The 16,568-nt window shown below is 35.1% G+C and overlaps 1 protein-coding gene across 1 annotated transcript in view; it reads left to right on the top strand.

Annotated features, from left to right (window-relative positions):
- scaf4b (SR-related CTD-associated factor 4b) overlaps positions 1-16,568 on the top strand; it is a 75,435-nt gene that overhangs the window by 34,960 nt on the left and 23,907 nt on the right. The gene's annotated exons all lie outside the window — the stretch shown is intronic.

Raw genomic sequence — 16,568 nt, 5'->3', positions numbered from 1 at the left:
TGGCAAATGAAGAGTCTCAGAGCACAAAATAAAGCAAGGTTAGTTTCACGACTGTCCAGTTTCTTTCCGTGTTTCGGTGGCATCGCTTTCATTGATGGTTTTTGTCACAACACGGTCACTGCTGTTCTATTAGTGGAGCTGATTTTGCGTAAATGTGTGTCTGTATTAAGTCATGATGACTGACGTGTTGCACACTCTTAAAGGCTCCTTCAGATCTGTTTTTTAAGGCGCATCATGTTGCTTTAGAAGAAAGCTTTTGATGACCTTATACTCTATTGAAGTTGTTTGTGAACACATGCTTGGTACATCTTTAGGTAAAACTATAAAAACAGTGTATTTAAAATCAGGATACTTCAGATGAATTTAGAAATATGTACTTTTACAACATTGACTTCTAGATTTTACCTATAAGTTAGTTACGTATGCTCTTTATGACATTTATGAAAGTTGCTAAATATCGAAGATAAAATTTATGTGGAGTTTTTGTATGTTATTATCAAAAAAATAAGCATCTGTAATTTCAGTCTTGCTTCCTGTTAAAACATTATACAGATTTTTAACAAATTTGCATAATGGTAGTTTGCTGGTAGCTCTGCTTAGACCCTTAAACACTGTATAATAGCTGAGGCTAAAAATTCTCACAATAAAAGGTTTATATTGGTCAATATTCATAGTTCTCATGATAAAAGTGACTAGTTTAAAGGCATCATACCCAGAGAGATCATTTTTAAACTAATATTGTAAAGAACTTGACAAACACATCCACCCCATCAACACATCAACTTCAGTAAATTTTACATTTTTTGGTAGCCTTTTCCTAAGCAAAGTACCTTAACTAAGAAATTAATTTCTTATTTTCTGGTGACTTTGAAGACTCAAATATTTTTGTTAACATTTCATAAAAATGAAAGATTGTCATCTTAAAATTATATTTAGAGCTTCATGATCATAGGTAAAAGCAGGCAAATAGCACCTCATAACTGGTTTTACAATAGTTGCATGAAAACACTAGCTTACAGTAAAAGTACAGTAAAAAAAGAAAAAAAAAATATATATATATATATATGCTTGTCCCATAGTTTCATTGAGAGTGTCAGGGGTGTTTTATCTGGCATTAAAGCACTCAGACATTTGTGTTTTATGCTAAATTTATTGGAGCATTTATTTTGGAGCCGGTTGCGTGATTGATTTGAAACCTTTCCACATGTAAAACAATGCTGATTCTTGTCAATGGAAAAACTTTTATCAAGGGCAAATTATGCCCCAATTATTATTTCAATCGTTGTGTTGCCGAGTTCTAGCTGACCGTGGATGAAATCTACTTTTATACAACACTAACTGAGGACTGAAGAACTTGGTTTGTGAAGATGATGCTTTTTTTCAGCATTGCAAAAGCAAATCTGATTTGCATGCATTTCAAAAGGGTGAGGCTCCAATTGATACAGTAAAATGATGCTGAGTGAGAAAAGTGCTGAGCCTCCTGTGCTGAATCTTTGATATGATAATGTGTGTTTGGTTTGCCATACACACTGGAAGCGGTGGACCAATCACAGTTTACTAGGCTATGATCTGGCCTATTGAAGCAGAGTTGAGACCAGATCTTTAAACCTACAGTTTACGAAAGACAGAGCTGATGCTTTGATGTTTATTATCTAAATATTTGGCCTTTTTTTTAAATACTTGGCTATATGCAAACTTGTTCCTAAACAAAAGAAATCTTAAAAAATGGTAAGATTTAAAAATAGCATCAGCTTTTACTTACTTAAATACTAAATTATGACTTTAGTTGTTTTTTAGTTAGTTTTTTTTTCTATGTGTACATATAATCGTAACAGGAACCAATAGTATTCTCAACCAAAAATGTTAAATATAACCGTAATGCATATCATATTAATTTGCCATTAAATGACGTTTTTTCTAGTCTTTTTTTTTTTCTTTGTTTAGTTCATGAATATAATTGAATACGCACAAAGAGAAGCTCCATCAAAAGTGCCTTTTAAATAAATTAACTTCTACATTAGGTACTATTTTAAAGTAATTCATTGTAAAGAATAAGCACACACCAGTCAGTCCATAGAGTTTCTATTAAGGTGGCTGCAGTGTCTGACCAATAGAAACTGTTGGCTGTTCACTGGCATCACTGCATGCACTCAATAACACTGAACCTTATAAAGGTGACCATGAACCGGTTCAGGGGGTTGTAAAACAATTGAAATGTGAAACCAGACGTATGGTCCATCACTGGCCGATTTAGGCAGAAGGCGGAAGAACAGTTGCTGGGAAAACACAAAAGAGGACAACAGGTGGGTTTAGGAAGTACAAGGATAATCCATCATAGGCAGTCATCTTAATTTGTTTAATACAGTTGTTTTTTGTGTTTGATTTTGTATTTGGAGAGAGAAAAAAGCTTTAATGTAGGCTAGTGGATGTTTGTGTTTAAGATGTTAATTGTAATTAACTCACTGTAAATGATGTAAAAGGCAAGCAAAGTAAAACAGACCGTTTTGTATCATTATAAAATGTGTATGGCTTAATTACGAGCTGCTTGGAAAAAAATATAGCATTTGTTTTTTGTTTTTTTAATAATCTGTGCACTGATGAGAAGCTGTAATTTGTTCCAGTGAGTAAATGCGAAACTTAACATCTGCAAATGGCACAACATGTTCTTACTATCAAAAACACATTAGAAAAAAAAAAAGTTTAATATCTTTTAAAACAGTGCGTGGGTTGTCTGACAGTAAACTGACCTATTCATTAACCTTGGTGGTTGTTGGTTCACAAATGAAATGTTTGCAGACAATAGCCTGATTAGTCAAATATTGAATTAACCTGCTTTAGGCATAATATAAATCTGTATCAATATACTATGCTTTGCTGAAATGGACTTTTTAAAGAAAGACACATGGTAAAATATTAATTAGTTTACAGAGCTGATTAATCTAACTCCATTATCAGATACATGTTTTTTAATGTTTAAATAGGGGTATTAGACAATTCAGTGTGCATACATTTACAGAACAATGTTTTGAACATTGTATACAGATCGGTTCAAAATTAAAAAAAAAAAAAAAGTTTACATATCAGTTATAACAGTGGTTCGTGGATCTTTTATTTTTTTTTAATCAGAAAATATTGGTAAAGCAGCACATGCCATTAGCAGATTTATCTGATGTCTAGAGAGAAAGATATGCATGAAATAAAATGCCGTTGCAAACTAGTTAGATCCTTTGTGCAAGAACAATCATCATGGCATCCAAATCGAAGAAGTGTTTTAGACTGAAATGCTCAACTTGCCGCTTCAGAGAACAATTCAGAATGAAGGATTTCAAAGAATAAACGAGATGGACGAATTTCCCTCCGATGATTTGCATGTTTGCAGAAGTTAACTGCAAGGACCAGTTCTTTTACCGTCTTTATCCTCGCACCGCTTTGACATTGTCAAAGTCCTGAAGGGATTTGGGCATAGACCCCAGTCCTTATTAATAGAATGAGGGGAAAATTAGAAGTCAAACATAAATGAAAACTTCTGAACATTTTCAGCTTACAGATGTCAATTTTAATAAAATCATGCTGTAAATTTGCTGTTAGTGCTTCTGAAGTGAAGATTTTTCCAGCTCGTTGGTTTGAGAACAGCCTTTTAACCTTTAACTTGTACTTTTTAAAAAATTTTGTTCTCGTTTTTTTTTAATGATGACCTATGGACAAAAGGTCCACCATCGGTTACGGTCCTAGTTAGAGAGGTAATCGTATTGTTGTAAATGTTTCCCTTACACATCTGACGTAAGTTTATGTGTGGTGTCTCTATTCAGTGGTCCCCTCGTCTCCAGCTGATGTTTAGGAATAAATTTTACCTCAGCGTGTTTATAATTGACCCCTTGCAAAGTTGGACAGCATCTCATCCTTTTTGAAAACTATTACTTGCAAAATAAGTTCTCTAGTGTTACACTAAAGTTACTGCTGCAATAACAAGACAGAATCCAAATGTTCCAGTTGCATATGCTTTAATCATAGCTGGCAGAAACTCTCCAATCAAAATGATTCTCCCCGAACAAAGAAAAACAAAAGTCTATATAGCATGGGTACATTGATGGGCATGACAAACATGATTCCATGGGTGCTTCTTAGTATCCTTTCTTGTTTTTTCGCTTCTTTGTCTTACGACCGCGGAACCCGATCGAGCTAGGCCATCTTGTGGGACACCTCAAACATTGAAATGCACCGTGAGGTTTTCTAAGAAGGCTTGATTGAGGATACACAGCTGGATGCTTTGCGGAAGTGTTTTATTGACTAAATATTTGTGCCATTAAGCGCCAACTATGCATCAGCAAATTCCAACACATTCGTTTGAATATTAAGAATAAAGTTACTGTAAATGTAGGCAGTGGTTTTAAAAGTTTCTTTAATTTTGATGTATGTACTTTTCAGCACAAATAAAAAGCAGTTAATAGCTGTAAATAATACATTAACAATAATAAGTAAACAAATACGGACAAGTGGTGTTTTGTGGAGGTAGAAAAACTTTCTCGAATGTTCAAGAATCCTGACGTGCGAGCGAAATCAGCGGTGTACAGTATCATTAAATGTTGATGCGTTGAAATAATGCTAAAGCGGGGGTGCCCAAACTCAGCCCTGGAGGGCTGGTGTCCTGAAGATTTTAGCTCCAACTTGTCAACACACCTGGACGGATGTTTCTAGAAAGCTGGGTAAGCTTGATTAGCTAGGCCGGGTATGTTTGGAGTTAGAACTAACCTTTGAAGGACACTGACCCTCCCGGACTGGACACTTGGACACCCCTGGTCTAAATGAATTAAAGATATATCATTTCACTTATTGAATTCCTCTGTCCTTGCGTCCTTCTCCTGCATCCTGAAGGGGTGGAGCCAAGACGTGAGGAGAGGAAACGTGGCTACATTTATAAACGTTGAGAAGCACGCCTAGTCTTTAACCACGAGGATTGTGTGCTTCTACATGTAATTCACTCTTACAAATGAAACATGAAATGGAAAACTAGGTTTATTTTGAGTACATCAACTCAATTCATGTGGTTATACATTTAGATTGTCTAAACTAGTTTTCTCTTTGGTTATTACACACAGTAACTTAGCATATAAAACACAAATATTAATGCTCCTAGAGAAAGGAATGTCAGTTATGGTCAACTAAAATGAATAACTATTTTGAGCTATGAATCGTCATTAAAATGTTACACATGAAAACAGATTGTGTAAAAAAATGATCACAGAAGACTAGTCAAAAAGCTATTGATCCAAAGTAGTTAAAAATATAAATATATCTATGGCATCAGTGTGCAAAAAAACTACTTCAGAGCTCAATCTAATGTTAGAGCACTTGAAATGTCATGATAGCGAATGAGTTTCGAGAGTTCTACTGCTTTTGAATGGAATGCAATCATCAATATTCTCCTGTGGACTCACCATGGTGCTGAATTTTGGATCTCTTTTTGCGGTGATAAGAATTAAGAAGATTCTGTGAAAGTAAACGTCATGTATTCCAGGATCATTGATGGCTGATTCAAGGGCCCTGAACTTCACAGCCGCAAACGCAAGCAAAGGTAATGGCAGGATTCATGATGTTTCAGAGATCAAATCCAGTTGTCAGTTTTGCATATGGCAAAGCCATACATGCGTTTCACAGTTTTGACGTTTCCATTGTTCAGCCGATTCTGTTGGATTCAGAATTTAATATGAAATCAGTATCTCAATTTCGAAACGGCAGCAATGACAAACGTAGATTGGAGATATGGGACAATATTTCTGCTGATCCACTGATGCGAGGGCCTTGTGTACCTGTGGATTCAATCGTTCTTTATAAAGCATCACCAAATGGGGATTTGGTCAGAATCTGCTGGAATCATTTTGCTCGTGCTACCAGGATGTGTGTGATGTTCTGGAATGAGCGCTTTCGGTCCTCGAAGGAACCAGTGATTTGGTAAGGTGAAATTCTATTTCCTTTATTCCTTAAGGCCACGCCATTGGTCGTTTTGTTGTGTATGTTTCATACTCTCAACTAAATATGAATTTATCTGATATTTTATACACATGTAAAATTCTAAATGCCAAAATGAAATTGAACCCCTCCATCCCACCACTCCCCTGCACACAAAGTAAAAACGATAGTTCTTCACTGACATTTGTGCTTTCTTAAGTCTTTCCATCGCACCAAAACAAAATAGATTCTTCACAGAAAAAAAAGCTTGTTGAAGCCAATGGTGTGCAAATCTGTTTCTGGAGGGCCAATATCCTTTCACACCTAAACAAACACCAGAGCCAGCTCAAGTTCTTCAGGTTAATGGATTTTTAAAATCACCCACCCATCCCATCCAAAAATGTTAATTTACTTAAGCAGGTAACACAAGTTGTAACATTTATTTAATGAATTTTTTTTAACCCATTCTGAGGAATTTTTGAGAATCCATCCATTGAATTAAATACTAAAATAATACGATTGATGGACCAAATTTTTACCTGCCAAGAATCATTTGCCGGAAATGGCATTTAATTAATTAATTTTTTTTTTTTTTTTTTTTTGCCGAAAAAAAAAATTTTTTGAGCTGAATTTTTTTTTTTTTTTGCTGCACCGCCCTCAGTGTTCAGCATGCTGGTTCTACACTCCTTCAAGCCATAGTGACGGTGCAGTGTGAAGCATTTATTTCAGTAGCTTGTTCCACACAAGGATAGTTGACCAAGTGCAAGAACAGTGATGCACATGATGGACCAGCTTGCCCTCAGTTTAAAGTAGCTTGATATTCTGCTCATATACTTATCTGCATAAACTGCACATGCTCACCGGAAGTGCAAGACCAGAATAAGTAACTTCTATGTAGTCTGCTTGTTTCTGCTGCTTGAAATAGAGCTACTGTGCTGTCCTGGCAATGCTTGTAAAATGACCTCAACCTGTTCACAGTCAATAAAATGTACTGTAATAAATGATTATTACAAAGCATTTTTCGTTTTCAGCTGAAAACCCAGAATTGTTATTTTGGTGCATCCCTAAAACTATGGAAGTCAATGGCTGTTTATTCCAACATTCTTCAGTATATCTTCCTTTTTATGCAACAGAAGAAACAAACTCAAGAACGTTTGGAACAAGTGGAGGATGTGCATTTTTATTTTAGTGTAAATCCTTTCCAAAATGTCTGAATCTTATAGATGTTATAGTGTACATTGCATAATGCAATGCAACAACAAACTTGGCCTTGACACTTAGTGTACCGTTGTGATATTGCGGATAAAAAAGCCCTTTATTTGAGATTTTTTGCCCGCTACATGCCCTATATGCTTTTTTTTTGCCCTGACCCCGCTGAAGTAAGCTCAGATACAGAAGAAAATACAAACTTCTTTACCAGAGACTTTTTTTATCCATTTTCCTTCCAAACTTTCCATCTTATAATTTTATTATTTGCAAAAAATTGTAATGTAGATTAATATTTTCATTATAACTAACTGCAAAGTTGTTTAGTTTTACTTAATATTTCATTATTCACTAAATACAATTGTTCATGTCAAGTGGTTTAGTAATAATACTAAACACCAGGGTTCATATGTTCATGGAAAACCTGGAAAAGTCATTTTTTGACATGGTATTTTCCAGGCCTGGAAATGTTTTGGAAAAGTCATGGAAATTAGTTTAACAAATATCTGTATACTTAATTAGGGCTGCGTGATATTAGAAAAATCTGACATTACAATGTTTTGTATTTATGTGATGTATATTGCGATGTGAATACAATTTCACCAGATGATTTAACAGGCTTGGTTGTGGGGGGTTTGTAGAGGAGTGAATCTCAAATAATATATAACGAATAAATTACAAGCATATAAATAAAATAAAGATAAAAGTGAATTCTAGTTTTCAGGGATCCACTATTGAGGTACAGATATTGAATAATCAACACTGCATAGTCTTCATGGTATATTATTTAATTTTTATTAAAGTCACAAACACTATTTCTTGTCGCTGGATGATATAAACTGAAATATCTGAAATATTAAAATGTTCACACAGTCACAGGCCTTAAAGGGACAGTTTACTCAAAGATAAAAATGTACTCACTATTTACTCACACTTCACTTGTTTCAATATTATAGGAGTTAGTCAATTATATTCTTTTTGTGTTCATTTATAAAAAAGAAAACTCATAAATGTTTGAAACTAGTGAAGCGTGTAATGAAAATGGTAAGTCATTTTTGGGTGAACCATCTCTTTAAAAATGCATGCAGATGATAAACTTTTACTCCAATATGATTAAACTGTATATTAAACTATAATCCCAACATTGCATATCTGATGTGACTATTACGGATGCACACATATCGATGCTGAAACGATATATTGTGCAACCCTAACTTGAATATAGGTTAGTTGACTTTACTTTTCTGTCCTTGGCCAAAAACGTGCTCTCTCATTGTTAGTGCTGTGAAAGCATTATCAAAATCAATTTAACATACAAAAAAGATTGTTGCTTGTTTTATGATATGCTGTAATAAAATTGAACATCATTGTTTTTCTTATTTAGCATGTATATGTAGACATTACGTCATGAAAATGTTCTTGAAGTTCTGGAAAAGTCATGGAATTTTTGTAGCAAAAATGTATGAACCCTGAAATACATAGCATGGGAGACATATATTAATTTGCACATAGTTTTTCTTTTAATTTAAAGCCCTTATTAAAGGGATCGGTCACCCATAATTGAACTTAACTGTTAATTTACTCACCCTCTGGTCATCAAGATGTAGGTGACTTTTTTTTCTTTATTGGAAACCTAAAGTTGTTTACCCAAAGGCATAGTCCTTAGTGATTTACTAAAGGCCAAAATCCCTTTGAGAATCAAAAAACATACAAGGACATTAAAGTGAAATGATCAGCCTGTGCAAGAAACAGTCCTCCGCATTCCATGTAGTAAACTTGAAATGTACTCGTGAATTTGTGCCCACATGTATGTTATTTAATACATCAGGAAGCTTATCACACTCGAGACTTTAAAGTGTCATTGATATAAATCACTAAGAATTACTAGGAATGTTATCATTAGGCATAAAAACAGAATAAGCTATTTCAAAGTGCATCCAACTAAATGTTATGTATATAAAACCTTATGTATATTTGTCTTCTATGCTTTTTTTGAAAAATTCTGCGGCCCTAAAATAATTTCTTAATGTCAAATCACATGACTTCTATAAGCAACCTATGATGGAGCTTATTAAAGTTTTCTGAGGCTATTATTATTTTTTTTTTTTGTCTCACCTCCTCCCATTTTTGCTGGATCTGTGAGGTTTTAATGCTGCTGCTTTTTGATGGCCAGGAAGTGTGCAAGGATTTGTCTTTATTTTAAATCCACAAAACTCATTCATATATATTATAAGTTAAAAATCTGAAAAATCCCTTTATTTCTTTTTTTAGCAGTTTATTCACATGCAGTATTTTATTTTACAAAAATGTAGGCTCACAGACTTGATTGGTAATCTGAAAGATCTTTATTTTTTTGTCAAAAATATACAGTTGCGTTTTTCTGTAGTTTCAGTGTATGATAGCAATGTACTCAATGTTTTTATTTGGGGTCATTCCAGCCTGATCTCACGAGAAAACGTAAGTATTTTACGTTTTGTCAGTTCAGTACGATTTTCAAAAGGAGGAGTGGCACCAAACCCCACCCTTAAACCCAACGAACATTGGGTGATGAGCAAATCGTACTAAATTGTACGAATTAGAACGAATTCATACGAATTAGCCTCTAAATCAAAAAGTTAAGAATCGCCGTGAGATAGTATTGGTCATTCTGAACTTCAGTTTCAGGACATGAAATATAGATGTGCAGTTTGTTTTTATGTAACCTAGAGGAAGGAAAAGCATATTCAAATGTATCATGTCATATACAGTTGAAGTCAGAATTATTAGCCCCCCTGAATTATTAGCCCCCCTGTTTATTTTTTTCCCCAATTTTTGTTTAACGGAGAGAAGATTTTTCAACATTTCTAAACATAATAGTTTTAATAACTCATTTCTAATAACTGATTTATTTTATCTTTGTCATGATGACAGTAAATAATATTTGACTAGATATTTTTTAGACGCTTCTATACAGCTTAAAGTGACATTTAAAGGCTTAACTAGGGTAATTAGGCAAGTTCTTGTATAACGATGGTTTGTTCTGTAGACTATCAAAAAAATATATAGCTTAAAGGGGCTAATAATATTGACCTTAAAATGGAAAAACTGCTTTTATTCTAGCTGAAATAAAACAAATAAGACTTTCTCCAGAAGAAAAAATATTATCAGACGTACTGTGAAAATTTCCTTGCTCTGTTAAAAATCATTGGGAAATATTTAAAAAAGACAAAAATTTCAAAGGGACAATGAAAGAATTCTTATTTCAACTGTATATTGAAATAAAAAATTTGCATATCCCAGGTCAGGTTTATACCTATTAGGGTATAAGAAATGGCCAAAGTCATCATTTTTTGGGCTATTTAATCTAAAGTTATAGGCAAATTGTGATGCATGTAGGACAATAATATTTCTCCTCAAACGCATTTCCAGCCCTTGTGCTTCACGTATGATGTCATTTATGTAGCGACACACATTTCTAATTATCCCTGAAGAGGAACATTTGATCAGGGTTAGAGATAAAGGCTGTTTCTCAATTCCAAGAACGCAGAGAACGGACTCGTGTTCTTGTGAAGAGCAGTCTTCCCAGATCACCTCGGAAGAACAAACTCGGGAGACCACGAGAACAGAAAATGCGTCCTGTGAGAAATGAGATGCTGCGTTCTTTCTGATGGTCACATGACCTTCACGCGTTTTTAACTGAACATTATGTAAACATCACAACATTCATATGATTTATGTTTTTTTTCTTTTCTTTTCAATATATATAACATGCACAAAATCTCACAAATATATGTTGCACAATACAAATAAAACAGATTTTAACACAAATTTCAGCAAACAAACACCATCATGTGTTTATGCCTTTATTAAGATTTTCATGGTAATGTTTACTTTCACCGTCTCATTTAGGGAATCTTCTGAGATAAATAAGTTATCTCTGAACTTTAATTATATATATATATATATATATATATATATATATATATATATATATATATATATATATATATATATATATATATATATATATATATATATATATATATATAAAATGCTGTGCTTCCCACTTCCTTTAACCCATCGCAATGATTTCTGGGACTTCTAGAGCGAGCTCGGTGCTCAAGTCTGCATCGATGCGTCCTCAATATCAAGAACACATCCGGGAATTTTCACGCGTCCTTCGTTCTTGCGGTCATGAGTATTGGAACTGAACTTGTTGCCTGTTGATGATGACATTAGATGAGAACGCATATTGAGAAACAGCCAAAGTCTTCAGGATGCTTTCTTTCTCACCCGTTTTACCCTTAAATAAACTCTGAAAATATCTAGTTGTAAATGTCATGATGTCACTGAAATGCAATAATGTCACTTAAACAAAAATAGCAAGATTCAAACAAACGTAATATTAATATGTATAGACTGAGAACAGGAGGCCCCCAGGGTCTTCCAAAAGGGAAGTGATGCAGAAATGTCTTTCTGGTAAGGGGGGGGGGCTCGTCTCCTTGAAGTGATTTATCACCCTCTCCACTCCTCTGAGAAACTTGTTTTGAAGTCTCCTTATATTGTGATTTCTCCACCCCAACCGCATTTTATCCACCATGGCTTAGACCAGGGGTCACCAATCTCGGTCCAGGAGGGCCGGTGTCCCTGCAGGGTTTAGCTCCAACTTGACTCAACACACCATGCCTGGGTGTTTCAAATATACCTAGTAAGGCCTTGATTAGCTTGTTCAGTTGTGTTTGATTAGGCTTGGAGCTAAAATCTGCAGGACACCGGCCCTCCAGGAACAAGTTTGGTGACCCCTGGCTTAGACTAAGCCAGGATTAGACTATAGTCTAATTAGGACATTTATGTGCCTTAGAAAAAATCATTACTAGTGTCAATTTTAAGACAAAATAAAGGCACCAAGATACAGTAGTCATCAAACTTTAAAAGCTAGTTTTCACAGGTTAAAACACTGTGATCAGCACTAGTTTTTGTCATTTTTAAAAGTACATTTTTTATCTGTTTTAAATGTTTACTACAGTCTTGGTGAATTTCTCGAGGTTGAAACTACATTTTAGTCTGGGACTTGGCTTAAAGGGTTATTTTTTTTAAGGGTTTTCACCTTTATTTTGTAGGACAGTAGCGAGTATTGACGGGAAAGCATGGGGAGCAAAGAGAGGGGAAGGATCGGCATAGGACCACGAGGCGGGAATCGAACTCGGGTCGCCGTTAGCACCGGAGTGCATGTGTCGACGCACTAACCACTACACCACTGGCGCCAACTTAAGAGGTTATTTCACAAAGAAATTAAAATTATGTTATTGAATATTCGTCTGCATGCTGTTCCAACCCACATGACCTTTGTTCGTCTTCAGAACACAAATTAAAATGTTCTAGATGAAATTTGAGAGCTCCTTCATCCTCCATAGACAGCGATGGTTGTTCAAAGTCCAGAAAGGTACCAATAAAATACTCAAAACAGACCATATGAATTCAGTGGTTAATCCAAGGTTAATATCAAGCTGTAGGAGTAATTTGGTGCGCACATAAAACAAAAATAGCTTTATTCAGTGTCTTCAGTGTCAGTTCATTGAATGTGTTTATGAGAGCGCTGTGCATATTATTAGTTTATGCATATTATCTCTGATGTGATACCTTGAAAGTGCCTTTGCTTTAATTCAAACAGGAAGTAGCAGGGCACTCGGGGTTGCATTGTGACTGCACAATATACTGACACTGAGGAGAAGAAACTTGAGTAAACTCGTCATTTTGTTTAATGTGCACACTAAAGTAGTATTGCAGCTTAAAAATATTCCAATTAAACCACAGATTGATGGCATATTATCTGTTTTGAGCAACATGGGCTCTTTGGGAATATGTGCACAGGGCTGTATCTTTGTGAACTGAGAAATATGTGCCCGAGCGTACATAATAGCTGCATTTTGTGTGCGAAACGAGCGGTACCCTTACCTCCGGCTTTTCCAGTGTGACTGGTTTGCTCGGTAGCTTTGGATGAGGAGAAAAGCATGACTGCAATCGAGTCCAGTAAAGGACACTTCCAGAAACCAGGTAAAGCAAAACGAAAAATAAGCTATGTTGAGATTGGCAGAAACATACACAGCGGCCTCTAGTGGATTTACAAGAAATACCACGTATTAGAAAACATGCCTCAGTAACGTATTTCAGATTGTCCAAAACGTACACTGCGGCCTCTTGTGGATTTGTGAAAGGTACATATTTCTGTTCTCAAATATGTAGCCCTGGGCACATATCTCCAATGAGCCTGGGTTGGTTTTGAAGATGTTTAATTGGTATTTCTCTGGACTTGGAACGAGACAGACCATTGCTGTCTATGGGGGATGACAGCTCTCAGATAGCATCTAAAATATTGTCATTTGTGTTCTGAAGATGAACGACAGTCTTAGGAGTTTGGAACAACATGAGGAGTAATTAATGGCATAATGTTTGGTAGAACTAAGGCCCAATCTCAATTCTACCCCTTCGCCCTTCCCCTTACTGCGTGAAGGGGTCGGGGTGTCCCAATTATTTTTTGCTTGAAGGCTTAGGGCTAAGGGGAAGGGGTAGATACCCGTTTGATTCAGAGATTTTTCACGGCCACACTCAAAATCAAGGGGTAAGAAAATTTCCCAGAATACACCAGCCACAACGGCAGGATAGCTGCACCTGGCAGTAAGAAGATCCACAAATTAGTATTTTTTTTTTGTCATTATTATGAATTTTTACAACAAACAAGCGCATGTTTTAATATATTTATAATCGCGCTAGTGTTTTACCATCTTGCTTTTTAAAAACAATGCTAAAATAAAAACCCGCTAACTTTCGCTATCTATAATCCATAATAACTCCTGTACAGCAGTCCCACAACATTCTGTCACTCGATGACACTAGAATACCCTGTCAGAAAAGTCTAGTGGCTGGGAATGAGCTTTTTACAGTGTCTGCTATAATGTTAATGTTGTTTTCTTGTGTTTACATTGATGGATATGGCCACGGTGTAAATACGGTGTAAAAATTATGATCTTTTTGCCGCATTATATCGTTATTATAACATGATATTGTTGCCTTCAGTGATTTCCTGAAGATACATACCAAAAACCAAAGCAACTGGAATAACTACAGCAGTCGTGATCAGCAATCTCATATGAAGTAAGAGCTCGCGATGACATATGATGACGTGTGCGATGTTGTAGTGCTGTCCCATTTCTTAGGGGTCAATTTTGAAGCCCTTCCCCTTCACACTCTGTTTCAAGAGCAAAGGGGAGGGGGTTGTGGTACAAAAATATAATTGGGATTGGGCCTAACCCTTTAAGCCTTATTTGTGAAACCGGGGGTTAGTCTATCTGTATTTACGTCAATGTTAGACAATCCTGCTGTCTTCTCATTCTCATCCTATCACTATGCGGTCTGTATGGAAAAAAAGCTGTGTTCAAGTCTCTGTACCGATTGTAGGCGGGGTGGCAGGATGAATGTACGATATTCTCTTTCACCCTAAACGAGGTGGACCCACCACTGATGTTCCAGGCGCTTTAGTAAAATGGGTGAAAAGCAGAGCACAAATTCAGAGTATTTGAACACCAATGTTACAACATTCCCTAGTTCATCACTAAAATGTGCACTAAACAACAACTGTATTGTGGAACTGTACAACTGCTAGTTTACCTTTTGATTAGCTTAGTTTACCTTTTGACATCTCTCATTGTTAATATTGTAGCCTAGCAACGTTTCTTAGGAGATACAGATATTACAAAATGTTAGCTAACAGTATGAACAATGTTAATAATGGATATTTTTTGCCATATCTTAAAGGCACAGTATGCCATTTTTCGCCACTAGACTGCTTGTATTCGCAACAAACAAATGCGTAAATGAGCAAAATTTATACATTTATATAATACTACTTTTAAAATGGTTGCTGGATATTTGAAAGAAATAAAATTACTTATTGTGCCTTTAGAACTGTTCACATTTAATTTTAAATGGATTTTCCAAGTTCAGTGGTTCCTGGGATTTGTTAGAAGATTTTCTTCACAGCAAAACACAAGAATTGTAACAAATAATGCTATAATTTGAGTCATTCTGAGTCGCTAATATATATATATTTTTAAAAAGTCAAATACCGAAGGTACATTAACAGCTGTCCGAATTGGCAAACACATTGACTTTGGGTTAAACTGATAAAATATTATACAGAAAATTTAAACAAACATTCTTTTATTATTAAACTGTGATAATGATGATAATATTGGATTAAAATGTATTTGACATGTCTCCTTTAAGAGTCTAAAGTAGATTAAATTTCATCAAATATTATATATGAATGCATGAAATATCATTTAATGAATGCAAATTGTAAAAATCTTTTTAAAAATAGTAATAACCCTACACTAAAAATGCTGGGTTTCACAACACAAATCGATTAAGTTAACTTAATACTTTTTAAAACTGTAAGTAGATTGAACATAATACAATTAAGTTGTCCCCAAAAAAACTGAAGAATGTGTTGATTCAGCTAGTAGTTTAAACAAGCATCAAAAATAAATGTAAGTGTACGCAACAAAGAAAACCACTTTCTCCCACCTAGTTTCTATGTGTATTATATTCACCAAAGCCTAAGCAGGAGCTAAATTTTACTCTGTCGCAAGTCCCCAAAATACAGTATTCAGTTTTCTGCTGTTGCACCTGGCCTATTTTTTTCTTCATCTTTCTCATGTGGAGCGTAAGAACCGCCTGATGGTTCAGGATCCAGTCTACCAACTCAAAGGTTGAAGGTTCAGTCTGATCCAGGAGCCCGAGAGTTACTGAGATTTCAAGCCAACATCAGGAACGCTGTCTGTGGATGGATTCTGACAAACACTGACAGGCTCTTGAGCATCAATCGCTAGAATGTTTCTTTTTTGTTCTGATAAGCGAGCAGAACCACACATTCTTTAAAGCGCTGGAATCAAAAACAAGTCTGAATGTCATTGTGTTATTGCTAAAATGCATTGCATGACTTATTAAAGATTGAACCCCAGGCACCATGTGCTTGTGTTTTAAATCGCATCATTGCTAGGAGACGTGTACTAAATGTAAACCATATGTAGGCCCACACGGAATCTGCGCGCGCAGATTTTTAGCCCATCATTAATTCTGTTTATTTACTTGTGTAAATGTGTGCAAATCTATATTTATTCAGTTTTTAAATCAATTACAGTAATATTACTGACTAATATGAAAATGTTCAACTGATTTAAGTACAATGTACAGTAATATTTTCTGTCGTTTAGTAGAGATAGTATAGGAGAGACTTGCTTTGTTTACCAAATAAAGTGAATCTAATTGGATTTGCATTTTAAACATTAAATAAAAGTTAAATAGATACTATTTATTATTTCACAAATTAAGGATTTAGTTATGATACTCCCAAAATAATTCCAGGGAAATCTGCAGAT

Source organism: Danio aesculapii, chromosome 15 (genome assembly GCF_903798145.1).
Source record: "Danio aesculapii chromosome 15, fDanAes4.1, whole genome shotgun sequence".
Lineage (NCBI taxonomy): Eukaryota > Metazoa > Chordata > Actinopteri > Cypriniformes > Danionidae > Danio > Danio aesculapii.
This window is presented reverse-complemented; position numbering and strand designations above follow the sequence as displayed.